The 15,345-nt window shown below is 39.0% G+C and overlaps 1 protein-coding gene across 23 annotated transcripts in view; it reads left to right on the forward strand.

Moving 5' to 3' along the window:
* Nrxn3 (neurexin 3) overlaps nt 1-15,345 on the forward strand; it is a 1,683,426-nt gene that overhangs the window by 388,595 nt on the left and 1,279,486 nt on the right. The window lies entirely within an intron of this gene.

The raw sequence follows: 15,345 nt of genomic DNA on the forward strand, positions 1-15,345 counted from the left end.
AACAATTAAAGTCACTTGTGGGAAAATGGTTAGTCCTGTTTAGATAATTCAGATAAGGAGACCTGGGAATAGCTGCTTTACTTTGGTCGATAGAATTCCCATAGAAGGAGCTGAAATCCAACTAAGAAAAGGAGCCAGGCATAGAGACTTAGAGGAAAAGGCAAGGACAGGAAGGTCCCAGGCTTAGCATATCCAGAAATAGAATGAAGAGTGGTGTAGCTTTATAAACCAGGGGCAACTGGGAACACAGAATAATTAAGAACCAAAATAACCTTTGTGCATAGATATGACTTTGAGAAAAAATATATGACTCTTGGAAAACTATTTTTCTTGCCATTTAAATATTGCCTAGTTCTCACATTAGAGACAGGTGTAACATTTATTTTATTGATCTGTGATATGAATTTCCTCCTGTAATTAGTTCTCTTTTCCTCAGAACCCCAGAGAAAATCCAAAATGTGTACAAGTGTTATTATATTAAAATTTTATTAGATAGTATAATTAAACAAAATACTGTATGGCAATATGCCCATCATTAAGTGTGTTGACTCAAGTCATCATTGGGAATTCTTATTTAATGGAAGTCTACAGATCCACTTTTTTTTTTCTGCAATACAACTTAGAGGCAATGCTTCAGGGCTGGTGTTTGATGGCTCAGCATGTGCTATCTTTGTGTATAGCTTCACAGCTACTTGAAATTTTGGAGGAACCTGAGAAATGCCCATTGCCTCCAAGGGCATCACTTTTTCTTCCTGCTATAATTCAACTATACTATAATTTCCATTCAAAGCTTTGCAGAGAAATGTTTTAACATCTAGTTCTGCTCTCCATGTATGGCGTGTGTGTGTGTATGTGTGTGTGTGTGTGTGTCCATCCCAAGTTTTCTTTTGTGTCTTCAGATAGGAAAACCATTCCTCTTGTATCCCCTTCCTGTGTCACCTGTTTCTTTTCTCCCACTGCTTCCTGTGCTGTGCAGAGAAGCATTTGCCATCATATAAGGTCCTCTGTTCCCCTGTTCGTCATCTAAGAGGATTTTTTTGGTTGTTGCTTTCTCATCCTCTAGATTTCATACCTCTTCCAAGTAATGTTCTATTTATACTACTTACAGATGAATATGTGAAAGATCAGGTGGAAAGACTATGTTTGCATGGAAACTTACTTTCAAGCTAAAAATGCAATAGAAACTTCAATTTAAGTTTACTGTATATTTGAGTGTATTGTATATTTATTCTCCAAAGTAAACTTGGCAACTTGCATATGATGAATCACTAAGCCTTATGTTTCTCTGAAGAGGGAAGCACGATTTCTCAAAATACAGCATTGTTTTTAGAGTGAAAATTGAATTTGTTTCATGACCAATTCAAATCATTTTTTTTTGCAATTCTATACTATCTCAGCCTTACCAGCTTTAAATTGCAAATGCACCCAATAAGAGATGAATGCCTTTTCAATTATTAAAGCTGAACTTCAAGATCTGCAATGGTTTTATTATGATGAAAATGTTTGAATATATCTGAGAACTATTTCTTAAATTCTAATAATTAAAAAGTACAAAAGCAGAAAGTTGAAGGCAATAATAAGAGCAAAAACTGAGTTAGAAAAATTAAATGTATTTAATTTCCATAAGTGATCTAAGACATTACATCAAAAGGCATTAGAAAAGGACAAGAGTGATTCATGTGAAAGAGTCAAACTGGTTCTGCATGGGTGTGCTGTCTCTCTCTCTCTCTCTCTCTCTCTCTCTCTCTCACACACACACACACACACAAACACACGCACATGCACACGCACACACACATGCACATGCACACACTAATCGACAAGACAGGCTCTTCTCAGGCATACACACACAGAGACACATAGACACATTACTCTTAAGTCAATGTGGCTTGTGATCTGTGAGAATTAGGCTCATCCTTCCATTTGAAATCGGAGATAGAATGGTGATGTTACTTTTGCTTTGGAACTTGAAGAGTATATTTAGAAGCCACAGCACACTTAAGTGTTCTTGGTGCTCTTGAAAATGGGTGTAATGATATTGAAATGTCTTTTGAATTTCTATTGTGTGCTTTCTGTCCCAAACAATACTGAAGTTGTGAGGGCTTCAAAAGAATGAGAAGGTCTGGATTCTCAGACTTCAGAAAGTTTCCCAGTGATGTGGGAAAGGTGGTTTTATACAACTCTTATTCAGTAGATAGTGCAGTTTATGCAGACGGAGTATTCCAAGAATTGACAAAAGTGGAGGCTATTAATGTTTCTAGAGACCAGGATGTGATGCCTCATGAAGAGGAGCAGTTTAATTGGATCTGGGGAGAAATGCAAGATTTGGCATCATTTTCTCTTTAGTATAATGATAGTAACTCATTTTTATTAATAATACTGATTATCTGTCTGTTGGCTCAGGGATTAGAGGATGAAATGCATGGCAAACCTACAGAGTAACTATGTTCAGAAGGTCTCTTTTAAAAAATGAGACAGAGGAGAAGAAAGAGAAAGCCTCTCTCAGAGCCTAGGCTTGAGGAAAAATGTAGGAGGTGCAGAAGAGAATTAATGGGTAATACTTATCATTTTGTACAAAATAACCTTGACACAAATGGGGCAATTTAAAGGAGGGTAAGTGACTCCCAGCCCACTCACTCAGGTTGATGGAGGAAATAATCATGGGGTTGCTGGCAGATTGAAGAAAGAAGACCCAGGGTAGCTTTTCCCCCCTCCATTATGGGTATTTCTAAGCTAGAGGTAGGAAGTTTATAGCAGAAAGAACCTTTTAAAAAGCAGCCCTTCTTGCTTTCCAGTCATTTCAGTGTGTAACTCGATCTAACAGCAACTAGATGGATCTGGATTTCCTCCTCTCTGAAGCTCCTGTAGAGTTGTGAGTTACACCACTGACAGTCCAAGAGATCAAAGAAATCAGATGGGTTTAAGAATCAAGTGTAATAGTAAAACAAGTAAATAAGTAAATAATAGTAAATATATATTTACTATTATATATAAATATACATCTGTAAATATACATATTATATATATACTATATATACTTTAAGTATATATAAATATACTAAATGTACACTATACATTTACTACTATACACTTTTTGAAGAAGCAGTGTTAACAGTGGGGAATGAGTGTCAATGAAAGAGTCTGTGGTGATTTTTTTGACTGGGATTTAAACCTTCTCTTTTCCCTTCTCCAAGAGGTGCAGTTGGTCTGAGGAGTGTCCTCAGTGCTAGGTTCTCATAAGCATTACCAGTTATTCCATTCTTCAACAAAATTGAGAACCATGGCTCTAAGAGCAGGTTTAAATTAATTATATCTGGATAGTTTAGCAAGCCATAGACCACTCGGTACCATTCCTAAGTGCTTGAATCATCAGTTCTGGGATAAGACTGAAGAATTTCTATTTTGAATACATCTTCACATCCTTAGGAGCTGCTGCTGATCTGGGGGAATATGAATTTGGAAAACATTGATTGAAACTATGGAAGTCAAACTTTGTACCAAAACATAATTTCTGAAGGCTGGGGCCTGAATGTGTTCAACTGGGCATTCTGTATACTCACTGGAGGAAAGTGCCTAGAGTGGGATTTTGCAATGTTTTCCAGGTTTTTTTCTATTGAACTTAATAATTTTTGCTTCTTTTTTTATCTGTCTCCAAATATTATTTTCATATGACCTGAACATGTGACAATATGAAGGTCTTTATGCTGTTATGGTTGAAAAGTAAAGAAAACAGATTTTTTCTGGAGCTTATGGTAGAATACCAAGATCACCTGATTACATAGTGGTAGCAGCACTGTGAACAGTACCATCTCTGAGTAGGGGAGCTGAGATGCATCAGAAAAATAGCTGAACAACCCAGAGAGAACAATGCAAGAGAACAGGTTTCCTTGGTGTTTTCTGCTTTATGCTCCTGCCTCAGTTTTTATCTTGGCTTCAGTTGATGATCAGCTGTCCCTTGTAGTCAAACAAATCACTTCTTCCCAATTGCTTTTGGTCATGGTATTTTATCATAGTAACAGAGAGCAAACTAGGGAAAAATACTTGTAAGAGGGGCAGATGTAGGGGGAAAAACTAGCCATTTGGCTAATAGGTGTGGTCTCTGCTGGGAAGACCATGTAAAACACGCCTTAGCTGAATCACAGTGAGGCTGACTGTCCTCTCAAGGCAATCATCAAATTGCTATTACATTGTTCTGACAGGGCTTTCCCTTGCCTCAGTCTTTCTCTTGATTCTCTGTTTCATCTCTCCACTCACTTGCTAAAGTATCAGCTATTACTAGAGAATCTCCAAGTCAGAGGGAAGGAAAGACCTGCTATAGGAGGATCTCTTATTGAATACAATGTGGACTTTCTTGTGACTACAGTTTTCTGTGACTGACTTCTTTATTGCCATGGAAGCCCATCTTACTGACAGAGCCCAGGTCAGTTCTAAGCACCCATATGGAGGCTTCTGGTCCATTTTGAATTGCAGAGAGAAAAGAGAAATACATTCGTTATTCTTATTTACTTCTACTCTGGTGTTGCCAACTATGATTTAGACAAAGAAATGGTAGTAGGCACAAATAGTTTGCATGCCATCCCCTGGTGAAGGCTGGGAACAAGAGTTCATAAGACGATAAGACCATTTGTCAAAATAATTGTGCATGTATGCACACAGAAGACAGGCATAAGAGAAAGTATAGTGAGTGGCCTAAAGCCGTCTGTTTTTAAGGTGAAAGGAAAGTGAGTAAATTGCTAGAGATGGGCAATTGAGGGACATAGGGATGAGATAAATACCTAGCAATATTCAGGGTGTTCTGTCTTTGCAACAGGAATACTTGGGAATGTCCTGTGATGAGAAGTTGAGGCATGCTCAGTCCAGGTGTTACCCCCAAGTATTTTCCTCTTAAAGTTTAAGAACTACTTTGCCTTTTGCCTATCACAGCCCCAGACTCAAGACTCTGATTTTCCTACTTTAATTTTTCCTTCAAGATTCTGTCTCTTGAAGTTCTCTTTGCTGGTAAAGATCTCTCTCCTACTTTTCTATCACAAAGCCTGGATCACACAGGCAAGGGCTATTATCTGTTTGAATCAGATAAACGAGTGCTTCCTTCTGTCAAGGATGCCACCAAAAGTTAAGTTCTGCGTGCCTGTGAAAAACAAAGGCATTTTGTAGAATCTGAATAAAATATTTTGATTTTTGACCAAATAGCTTGTTCTGTCTTTCATAAATATAAATCCTTGGATGTTTTGGTGTCAATGGACTACCTTGTCTTCCCTTCAACCCAAGTAGCCTTTATAATCCTCTTAACTGATAATCTTTCCATTTTATGGATTAGGAAACTGAGGCTGTGCACTTAAGACTTATACATCATCCAGATTTTTTATTAATTATTTTATTTGTTTACATTTCAAAAGTTGTCCCCCTTCCAAGTCTCCCCTCCACAAATCCCCTACCCCATGCTCCCTCCCCTTTGCCTCTAAGAGGGTGCTCCCCAACCCACTCACCCACTCCCACCTCACCCCTCTAGAATCTACCGTCGCTGGGGTACCAAGCCTCCACAGGAGCAAGCACCTCCCCTCCTATTGATGCCAGATAAGGCCATCCCCTACCATATATGTAGTGGGAGCCATGGACTGACTCATGTATACTCTTTGGTTGGTGGTTTATTCCCTGTGAGCTCTAAGAGATCTGGTTAGTTGATATTGTTGTTCTTCCTATGGGGTTGTGACTCCCCTCAGGTCCTTCTGTCTTTTTCCTAACTCTTCCATTGGGGTTCCCAGGCTCAGTCCAATGGTTGGCTGTGAATATCTGCATCTGTCTCAGTCAGGTGCTGGCAGACCCTCTCAGATAATAGCTATACCAATCTCTTTCCTGCAAGCAATTCTTAGCATCAACAATAGGGTTAGGGTTTGGTGTCTGTGGATTGGATGGATCCCAAGGTGAGGTGGTCTTTGGGTAGCCTTTCCTTCAGTCTCTGCTCCATTTTTTTTGTTTCCATGTTTTCTTTAGACAGGAACAATTCTGGGTTAAAGATTTTGAGTTTGGTGCATGATCCCATCCCTCACCTGGGGCCATGTCTATCTAATGGAAGTGATCTCTTCAGGTTCTATCTCCCCACTGTTGGGTATTTCAGCTAATGTCATCTCCACTGGGTCCTGTGAGCCTTTCACATTCCTAGAGTCTGTAACTTTCTAGTGGTTCCCCAAATTCCCAAACCCTCCACTGCTACATATTTCTATTCATTCTCCTGGCCCTCTGGACTTCTCTCCTGTCTCTTCCCAATCTGATCCTGCCACCCTTTTCCCTCTCCCTCCCCTCTTCCATTCAGGTACCTCCCTCCATCTGCCTCCCACAATTATTTTGTCCTGCCTTCTAAGTGGAATTGAAGTATCCACACTTTGGCCTTCCTTCTTGTTAAGCTTCATATGGTCTGTGAGTTGTATGGTGAATATTCTGAGTTTTTGGGCCAATAGCCACTTATCAATAAGTATATACCATGTGTGTTCTTTTCTGACTGGGTTACTTCACTCAGGATGATATTTTCTAGTTCTGTCCATTTGCCTGCAAAATTTGTGAAGTTGTTGTTTTTAATAGTTGAGTATTATTCTGTTGTGCACATGTACCACATTTTCTGTACCTATTCTGCTGATGTGGGACATCTGGGTTGTTTCTAGCTTCTGGCTGTTTTAAATAAGATTGCTATGAACAGAGTGGAATATGTGTCCTTGTTAAATCCTGGCGCATCTTTTAAGTATATGCCCAGTAGTGGTGTAGCTGGGTCTTCAGGTAGAACTATTTCTAATTTTCTGAGAAACCCCCAGATTGATTTCCAAAGTGGTTGTACCACCTTGCAATCCCACCAGTAATGGAAGTGTTCCTCTATCTCCACATCCTCACCAGCATCTGCTGTCACCTGTGTTTTTGATCTTAGCCATTTTGATTGATGTGAGGTAGAATATCAGAGTTGTTTTGATCTGCATTTCCCTGATAACTAAGGATGTTGAACATTTCTTTAGGTGCGTCTCAGCCATTCAAGATTCCTTACTTGAGAATTCTTTTTTTTTTTTTTTTAAATTTTAGATATTTTCTTTATTTATATGCGAATTTCTCCATTCCCAGTTTCCCCTCCAAAAAACAAAAACAAAAACAAAACAAACAAAAACAAACCCCTGTTGCCTCCCCCCTCCCCATGCCTGCCACCCCGCCCTCTCCCACTTTCTGGCCCTGGCATTCCCCTACACTGGGGCACAGAACCTTCACAGGGCCGAGGTCCTCTCCTATTGATGATCGATTTTGCAATCCTCTACCATACACATGCTGCTTGAACAATCAGACCCCTCTATGTGCAGTCCTTGGTTGGTGGTTGAGACCCTGGGAGCTCCGAGGGTACTAGTTAGTTCATGTTGTTGTTCATCTTAAGGGGCTGCAAACCCCTCAGCTCCATTGGTCTCTTCTCTGATTCCTTCACTGGGGACCCTGCACTCAGTTCGATGGATGGCTGTGAGCCTCTACATCTGTGTCAGTCAGATACTGTCAGAGCCTCTCAGGAGATAGCTATATTTAGGCTGGCTTACCCTTCCTTCAGTCTCTGCTCCATAGTTAATCTCCGCAACTCCTCCCGTGGGTATTTGATTCCCCCTTTTTGTTTACCTCTGTACCCATTTTTAAATAGGGTTATTTGGTTCTCTGGAGTCTAACTTCTTGAGCTCCTTGTGTGTTTTGGATATTAGCCTTCTATCGGATGTAGGGTTGGTAAAGATCTTTTCCCAGTCTGTAGGTTGCCATTTTGCACTATTGATAGTGTCCTTTGCCTTACAGAATCTTTTCAGTTTCTCAAGATCCCATTTATCAATTTCTGATCTTAGAGCCTGAGCCATTTCTGTTGTGTTCAGGAAATTTTTCTCTGTGCCAATGTGTTCAAGGATCTTTCATACTTTCTATTCTATTAGATTTAGCCTATCTAGTTTTATGTGGAGGTCCTTGATCTACTTTGACTTGAGATTTGTACACAAAAATAAAAATGAATAAATTTGCATTCTTCTACATGCAGACCTCCAGTTAAATCAGCATCATTTGTTGAAAATGCTTTCTTTTTTTCTACTGTATGGTATTGGCTTCTTTGTTAAAAAACTAAGTGACCCTAGGTGTGTGGTTTTATTTCTGAGTCTTCAATTCTATTCCATTGATCTACCTGTCTGTCTCTGTACCAACACCAAGAGGTTTTTATCACTATTGCTCTGTAGTATAGCTTGAAGTCAGGGATGGTGATTCTCCCAAAAGTTCTTTTATGATTGAGAATTTCTTTCACTATCTTGGGTTTTTTGTTATTTAAGATGAACTTGAGAATTGCTCTTTCTATCTCTGTGAAGAATTGAGTTGGAATTTTGATGGGGAGTACATTGAATCTGTAGATTTCTTTTGGTAAGATGTCCATTTGTACTATGTTAATCCTACCAATTCATGAACATTTTCTGAGGTCTTCTTCAATTTTATTCTTCAGAGATGTGAAGTTCTTGTCATATCTTTCACTTGCTTGGTTAGAGTTATGCCAAGATATTTTATATTATTTGTGGCTATTGTGAAGGGAGCTGTTTCCATAATTTTCTCAGCCCATTTATCCTTTGTGTAAAGAAAGGGTACTGATTTGTTTGAGTTAATTTTATATCCAGCCACTTTGTTTATCAGGTGTAGGAGTTCTTTGGTAGAAGTTTTGGGGATACTATCATATCATCTATAGTGATATCTTGACTCCTTCCTTTCCAATTTGGATCACTTTGACCTACATTTTTATGTAATTGCTCTAGCTAGAACTTCAAGTATAAATATGGAATAGAATAAATAGGGAGAGAGTAGACAACCTTGTATTGTCCCTGAATTTAGTGGAATTGCTTCATGTTTCTCTACATTTAATTTGATGTTGGCTGTTGGTTTCTTGTATATTATGTTTCTTTTACAAATGTGGGTGCCTTTGCATTTAGGGTGTAAGATGTTCAACATTGAGAGTTCATCTTGGATTTTTCCTTGAGTATGAAGTGTCCACCATTTCTTTTGATAACTTTTGGTTGAACGTCTATTTTATTGGATATTAGAATGGTTACTCCACTTGTTTCTTGGGACAATTTGCTTGGAAAATTTTTTTTCCAGCATTTTAATCTGAGATAGTGTCTGTCTTTGTCACTGAAGGGTGGTGTTTCCTGTATTCAGCAAAATGCTGTTTCCTGTTTAATATATCAGTCTGTTAGTCTATATCTTTTTATTGGGGTATTGAGTCCACCGATCTTGAGAGATAAAGATCAATGATTGTCTGTTCCTGTTATTTTTGTTGTTGGAGTTGGTATTAAGTTTGTATGGTTCTCTTCTTTTGGGCTTGTCATGAGATGATTAATTTCTTGGTTTTTCCTAGGTGTGTTTTCTCTCCTTGTTTTGGAGTTTTCCTTCTATTATCCTCTGAAGGGCTGGATTAGTGGAAAGATACTGTTTAAACTTGGTTTTGTCATGGAATATTTTGGTTTCTCCATCTATGGTGATTGAGAACTTTGCTGGGTATAGTATCCTGGGCTCACATTTGTGTTCTCTTAGGGTGGGCATGACATCTGTCCAACATCTGGGTTTTATAGTCTCTGTGAGAGTTTTGGTATAATTCTGATTTGTCTGCCTTTATATGTTACTTGGCCGTTCCCTCTTACTGCTTTTAATATTCTTTCTTTGTTCTATGTATTTAATATTTTGATTACTATATGATAGGAGAATTTTCCTTCCTGGTCCAATATACTTGGTGTTCTATAGACTTCTACATTTATGGCCATCCCTTTCTTTTGGTTAGGGAAGTTTTCTTCTATGATTTTGTTGAAGATATTTTCTGGCCCTTTGAATTGGGCATCTTCATCCTCTTCTATTCCTATTATTCTTAGATTTGGTCTTCTCATTGTGTCCTGAATTTCCTGGATGTTTTGCATTAGGAACTTTTTGAACTTTGTATTTTCTTTGTCTGCTGTGTCAATATCTTCTACAGTATCTTCTCTCTTCTATCTCTTGTATTGTTGGGGATGCTTGCATCTATAACTCCTGATCTCTTTCCTAGGTTTTTCATCTCCAGGGTTGCCTCCCTTTGTGATTTCTATATGGTTTCTATTTATATTTTTAGATCCTGGACAGTTTTGTTAGATTTCTTTACATGTTTGATTGTGTTGTCCTGTATTTCTTTAAGGAATCTATGTGTTTCCTCTCTAAGGACTTCTACTCATTCAGTGTTAACACATTCACACATACCAGTGTTAACTTGTATTTCTTTAAGAGAGTTATTTATGTCCTCCTTAAGGTCCTCTATCATCTTCATGGATGGTATTTTAGGTCAGAATCTTGCCTTTTGAGTATGTTAGGGTATCCAGGGTTTGCTGTGTTGGGAGAACTGGGTTCTGATATTGCCAAGTAGTGTTGGTTTCTGTTGCTTATGCTCTTGGCTTGCTTCTCATCATCTAGATATCTCTGATGTTAATTGGCTTTGTTGTCTCTGATTGGAGCCTGTCCCTCCTGTGCATCTGATCATAATGAACCTCTGTGAATCAAGCTGTCTCTGGGAATGGGAGAGGCTCTGGAGTGCCAGATCTGACCTGGGCGATTTTGCAGGCCAGAAGGAAGATGTGTTTCTGGCAGGGTGGATAGGTCTTTCTACCACTGAGCCCCATGGGGTTTTCAGTTAATCCAGGTATTGGGGTGGATTGTGTGAGCCTAGTTATGGTGGACGTCCTGAGCGTCAAGCTGTCTCTGGATGTGGGTGGGGAATGGGGGCTAGATTTCATTTATTTATAGTTTTTTATATTAACTTGCTATTCATTTTACTTATTTCACAGAGGCTATGATATTTGCTAATGTTTATCATTCCTATGTTCCCAAGGCTATGACTATCTTAAAATAGAGGTTTGATAAATATTGTCAAACTAAATCATATTTTATTGGAGACATTAAAAGGGGGCAATAAAAGAGCTGGTCCAGGACTGTGTTCATTTTTCCCAGATGTTAGAATTTCGGTCTGGACATGATAGTGCTTTGCATATAAGAAATTTGTACTGTTGTGCTGGCTGAAGGACTGACTGACTTGAGACTACATTCTCTAGTCCCTGTCCTGCGTGCTTCAGTGGAGACTTTATACTTGGCTCACTTGAGTGGTTATATTTTAAGACTTTATTCTGAGAAAAGGAAAGACAATGAAAACTTCAGATGCAGAGAGACCTTCTGGATTTTTTCCATGAAGCATCTTGAGATTATTTTACTGACGTTTCCTAACTTCTTAAAGAAACAACTATTAGAGTGACAGGCTTAACAATTAGCTAGTAATATCCTGTCATTCTTTTTCCTGTCATTGTTCATTTATGAGTTTGTTACTAGTCAATCTGAATTGTTGTCTTAATGTAGATGTCACCTTATTCTTTTGAGGGACGTCTTTGTCACTCTTTGATGCATTTTATTGCCAAGGCCCTGCCTCCAATCCCAACTACCCAGACCCCTTTACATTTGCTCATTAACTTTAATAAATTTTTGGTACTCTGCTAAGCCCTATTTCCTGGGTGTGGCTGCATAGTGCATTCCCAGTTGTCCTGGTAGGAGTGCTCACCCACTAAAGTGAACTGGGAAGAATAAAATGACTGTGTTTCTACTTTACTGCAGTCAAAGAATTTGTAAGTGCCTTAAGTGCTAGCCCTGTGACTCTGAGATTGTAGCAGGCAGGTTTTCATTTACAACTAACCTGCTGCTTAACTTTTGGGCCACAAGTTGACAAGTCTCCTTTGCATTTCACATCTCTTCAAGTAAGTTCCCACAGCTGAGATGTCCTTCCTATTGTCAATAGAGGACACAGCAACTAAAGTAAGAATACTCCAGAACATTTTTCATGTTATCAAGAAATTCAGAGTCCAATAAACCAGCTTGTATATGTGTACATGAATATTGGAGGCCAGAGTACAACCTTGATTATCATCTTCAGGAATGCTATCTATATACTTTGAGACAAGATCTCTCATTAGCCTGGAGCTCATCAGTTAAGTTAAACTGGCTGGTCAGTGAGATTCAGGGATCTGCCTATCTCCACTTCCCCAGCTCTGGCATTTTTACATGGGTTTTGGAAGTCAAACACAGTTTTTCAGCTTGCATTGCAAAGAATTTATGGACGACATCGTCTCCCCAGCGGCAATAAAGATTTTTTGATATTTAAACTGTGATCTCTGTTATCTTTGAATCTGGTACTCAGTTATAGTCTTTAAAAAATTCAAAGGAGGTATTTAATTCATACAAAGGGAGATTCTGATCCATCCATTCTAGGGATTAATTGAAGTGTTATTCTACTTCTCAAAGGAATATTTCTGGGCAGGAATCAGAATTCCAATGCTCCATGAGATTCTCCTGAGAAGTTCAAGGTGTGAAGAGAGGATGTGGCACTAAACTTAATCACTGTCTAAACTTCATATAACTCCAGAGCTATTGAAAGAGATTCTTCAGGTCATGTAACTCAGCAACTTAATTTTGTACCTCTGAGAATTAAACTCAAGACCTTTGCACACGGAAGGTAACACTTTCCCACTTAGGTATAGACAGGAAACAGTTTCATTATTTACAGGAGGATACTGAAGTTAACAGAAATACAGCTTCCTGTTGATACAGATGAAATGGGGAAGGGAGGCTGTTTTAGTTCATGAATTATATTAGCTAACATATTAAATGGCTCGGGGAACTGTCCAGTGAGAGCCTCCTTTGAAGGAACGGCTATGTCATTTTTTAATAAGAAATGAGACATGCTCCTATACATACAAGTAAAAGAGAAGCCATTGAGGGGATGCATTTGTATTTGAATTCAATAGGCATAATTATGATTCTAGGTATAATGCCAAGAATGCATGCTGTTGATGCAGCTACTGCACAATGCACTGGGGCTCCAGAATTTAATAGTAGACAATAATGAAGAATACATTTAGGGAATCATATAATTCAGTAACAGAGTAAATGTCAGGGAAACACACAGAGGCAAAATGGGCACACTTAGGAGTCTCCAGGGATTTTTGTTGTTTATTTGTTTTGTATTTGTAGTCCTTTGGCTCTACTGTTTTTCAACATAGGCAAGGCATCTTGGAAGTATCCAACTGTGCTTCTGAGGAACTTGGAGGTTTCAGCAGCTAATCCAGGAAGTGTGGGCTGTGCATCATCAGTGGTTATTAGCTAATTTCCTTTTCTTCTCTTCATCTTGGTTTTCCTTTATCGGGAGTAGAACGAACTGGGTCTGCACAAGGCTTGTCATTCCTACCCAACACTGCTCTTTATAAACCACTGTACAATAGGGATGGGTTTTGTAACATGCAACTTCAGATGGGAGGAGGTTGTGAGTCAGGCGGTGGGCAAAGGTCATAACAGGAGATGAAAGATGCAACCAGAGCTATGGTTCATCAAACATCCTAATGTGCAGTAGAGATAGCCAGCTGCGGGCCAGTGGTAAACCTGTAATCTTTCTCTAGGAGAATGGGATATTTCACTGCCATTCTTTTAAAATGAGATGAAAAGCAAGGGGTGGGGAAATTAATTAATGTCAGCAAATGAAGCATGGGATGCATGTCTGGATATGATAATGACTGTGAATTAGTGGAGAAGAAATGGAATGGTGTAGAAAATGAGCCATGCCAGCATGCTGCTTTGGGATGGACTCAGCTACCCCACAATGTATTAACTCTTCTTTTGCCTAATTCTTTGTCTTAGGCCCCTGTCATTCTGGGTTAAGACTCTCCCACTGCAGAGTATCAGAGCTGAAGTATCATAGCATAAGATTTCCCTAAAGAAGTCAAGTGTCTAAGAGTCAGGGCTAGTAGGTAACAATGTCTTTGTAGATGATGAATAAGAAAGCTTCATACCCATCATCTTACTATGTTAATGAAACTACACCAAAAATGAATAAAAGCAGTTGTGAGCATCTTGCTTAGTGGAGCCATTCAATGATTCAAGGAGGCAAAATGCAAGCTAGAATAAAAAGGGAGGGAGTCATTTTCTTAAATACATTGCTGTTGCCCACAAATCCAAAGATTACCTTTGGGTCTTCAATAACTTATCCAGCTTCATCCTCTGCTTGTCAGCATGTGCCTTAAGTTGCGCTTTAAAACATCATTACATGATTTCAGCCAGCACATTCATGGGCCATCTCCTGCATAACAGGCACTACTGACTGGACATAGATGAATCAGGAAGACTCCATTTTGTAACTTTATTCTTCAAGGCCATGGTGTGGTACCTGGCATGTCATAAGCATAACTCAGGGTAGCCACTACCAGCACCATTTTATTTAATTTATACTAATTATTTTTTTTAAGGAACAAAGGATTTCAGAGATTCCAAGAAACCTTGGAAACTTACTGAGTCTTTGTTTCTTTATATTCCCCCCTTTTTTCTTTTCTATACCATTAAGTTGGCCCATTATGAGGAGAAATACCAAAATATTCTTGTAATAAGTTTTAAATGTTAATATCTAAGATAGCATTTGCTGCAAACATATAACTTACAATATAGTCAGAAGGTATGATTCACTGAATTTAGAACTGATACTAATTCACTACAGTGTAGAAAAGTGACTTAGTGATAGATCCCCAGGTGAAAAGCTTTTGGGTCTTGTGTCATTTGAGGTTTTTATAAGAGGTGGCTCCTTTTTCAGACTTATGTAGAACCAATACAAAAATTTTATGATGTTTGGGACTTTTGTGTCTGTGTGAATGCACACACACACACACACACACACACACACACACACACACATTCATATGTGTACTTGCTTACAGAGACCAAAGGTCCACTTTAGGTATCCTCCTTGGCTGCCATTCATCCTGATATTTTTCTTTCTTTCTGAAAAGACCTCTAATTGAGGAACTTGCTGAATGGGCTAAGCTGGTTGGCCTAAGTTGGTTGGCCAACTCAAAAATGTCTCTGCCTTGCAACAACTAGGATTAGAAGCATGTGTCTCCATGCTCTGCTTCTTCTTCTTCTTCTTTTTTTTTGTATTTTTTTTATTAGATATTTTCTTTATTTATATATAGATTTCTCCCTTCCCAGTTTCCCCTCTAAAAAACAAAGAAACAAACAAAAACAACAAAAACAAACCCCAGCTGCCTCCCCACTCCCCATGCCTGGCACCCCACCCTCTCCTGCTTATTGGCCCTGGCATTCCCCCACACTGGGGCACAGAACCTTCACAGGGCCGAGGTCCTCTCCTCCCATTGATGATTGAATTTGCAATCCTCCACTATACACAGGCTGCCAGAACAATCAGTCCCACCCTGTGCAGACCTTGGTTGGTGGTTGAGACTCTGGGAGCTCTGAGGGTACTAGTTAGTTCATATT

The sequence above is a fragment of the Mastomys coucha genome, unplaced genomic scaffold, assembly GCF_008632895.1.
Source record: "Mastomys coucha isolate ucsf_1 unplaced genomic scaffold, UCSF_Mcou_1 pScaffold6, whole genome shotgun sequence".
NCBI lineage: Eukaryota > Metazoa > Chordata > Mammalia > Rodentia > Muridae > Mastomys > Mastomys coucha.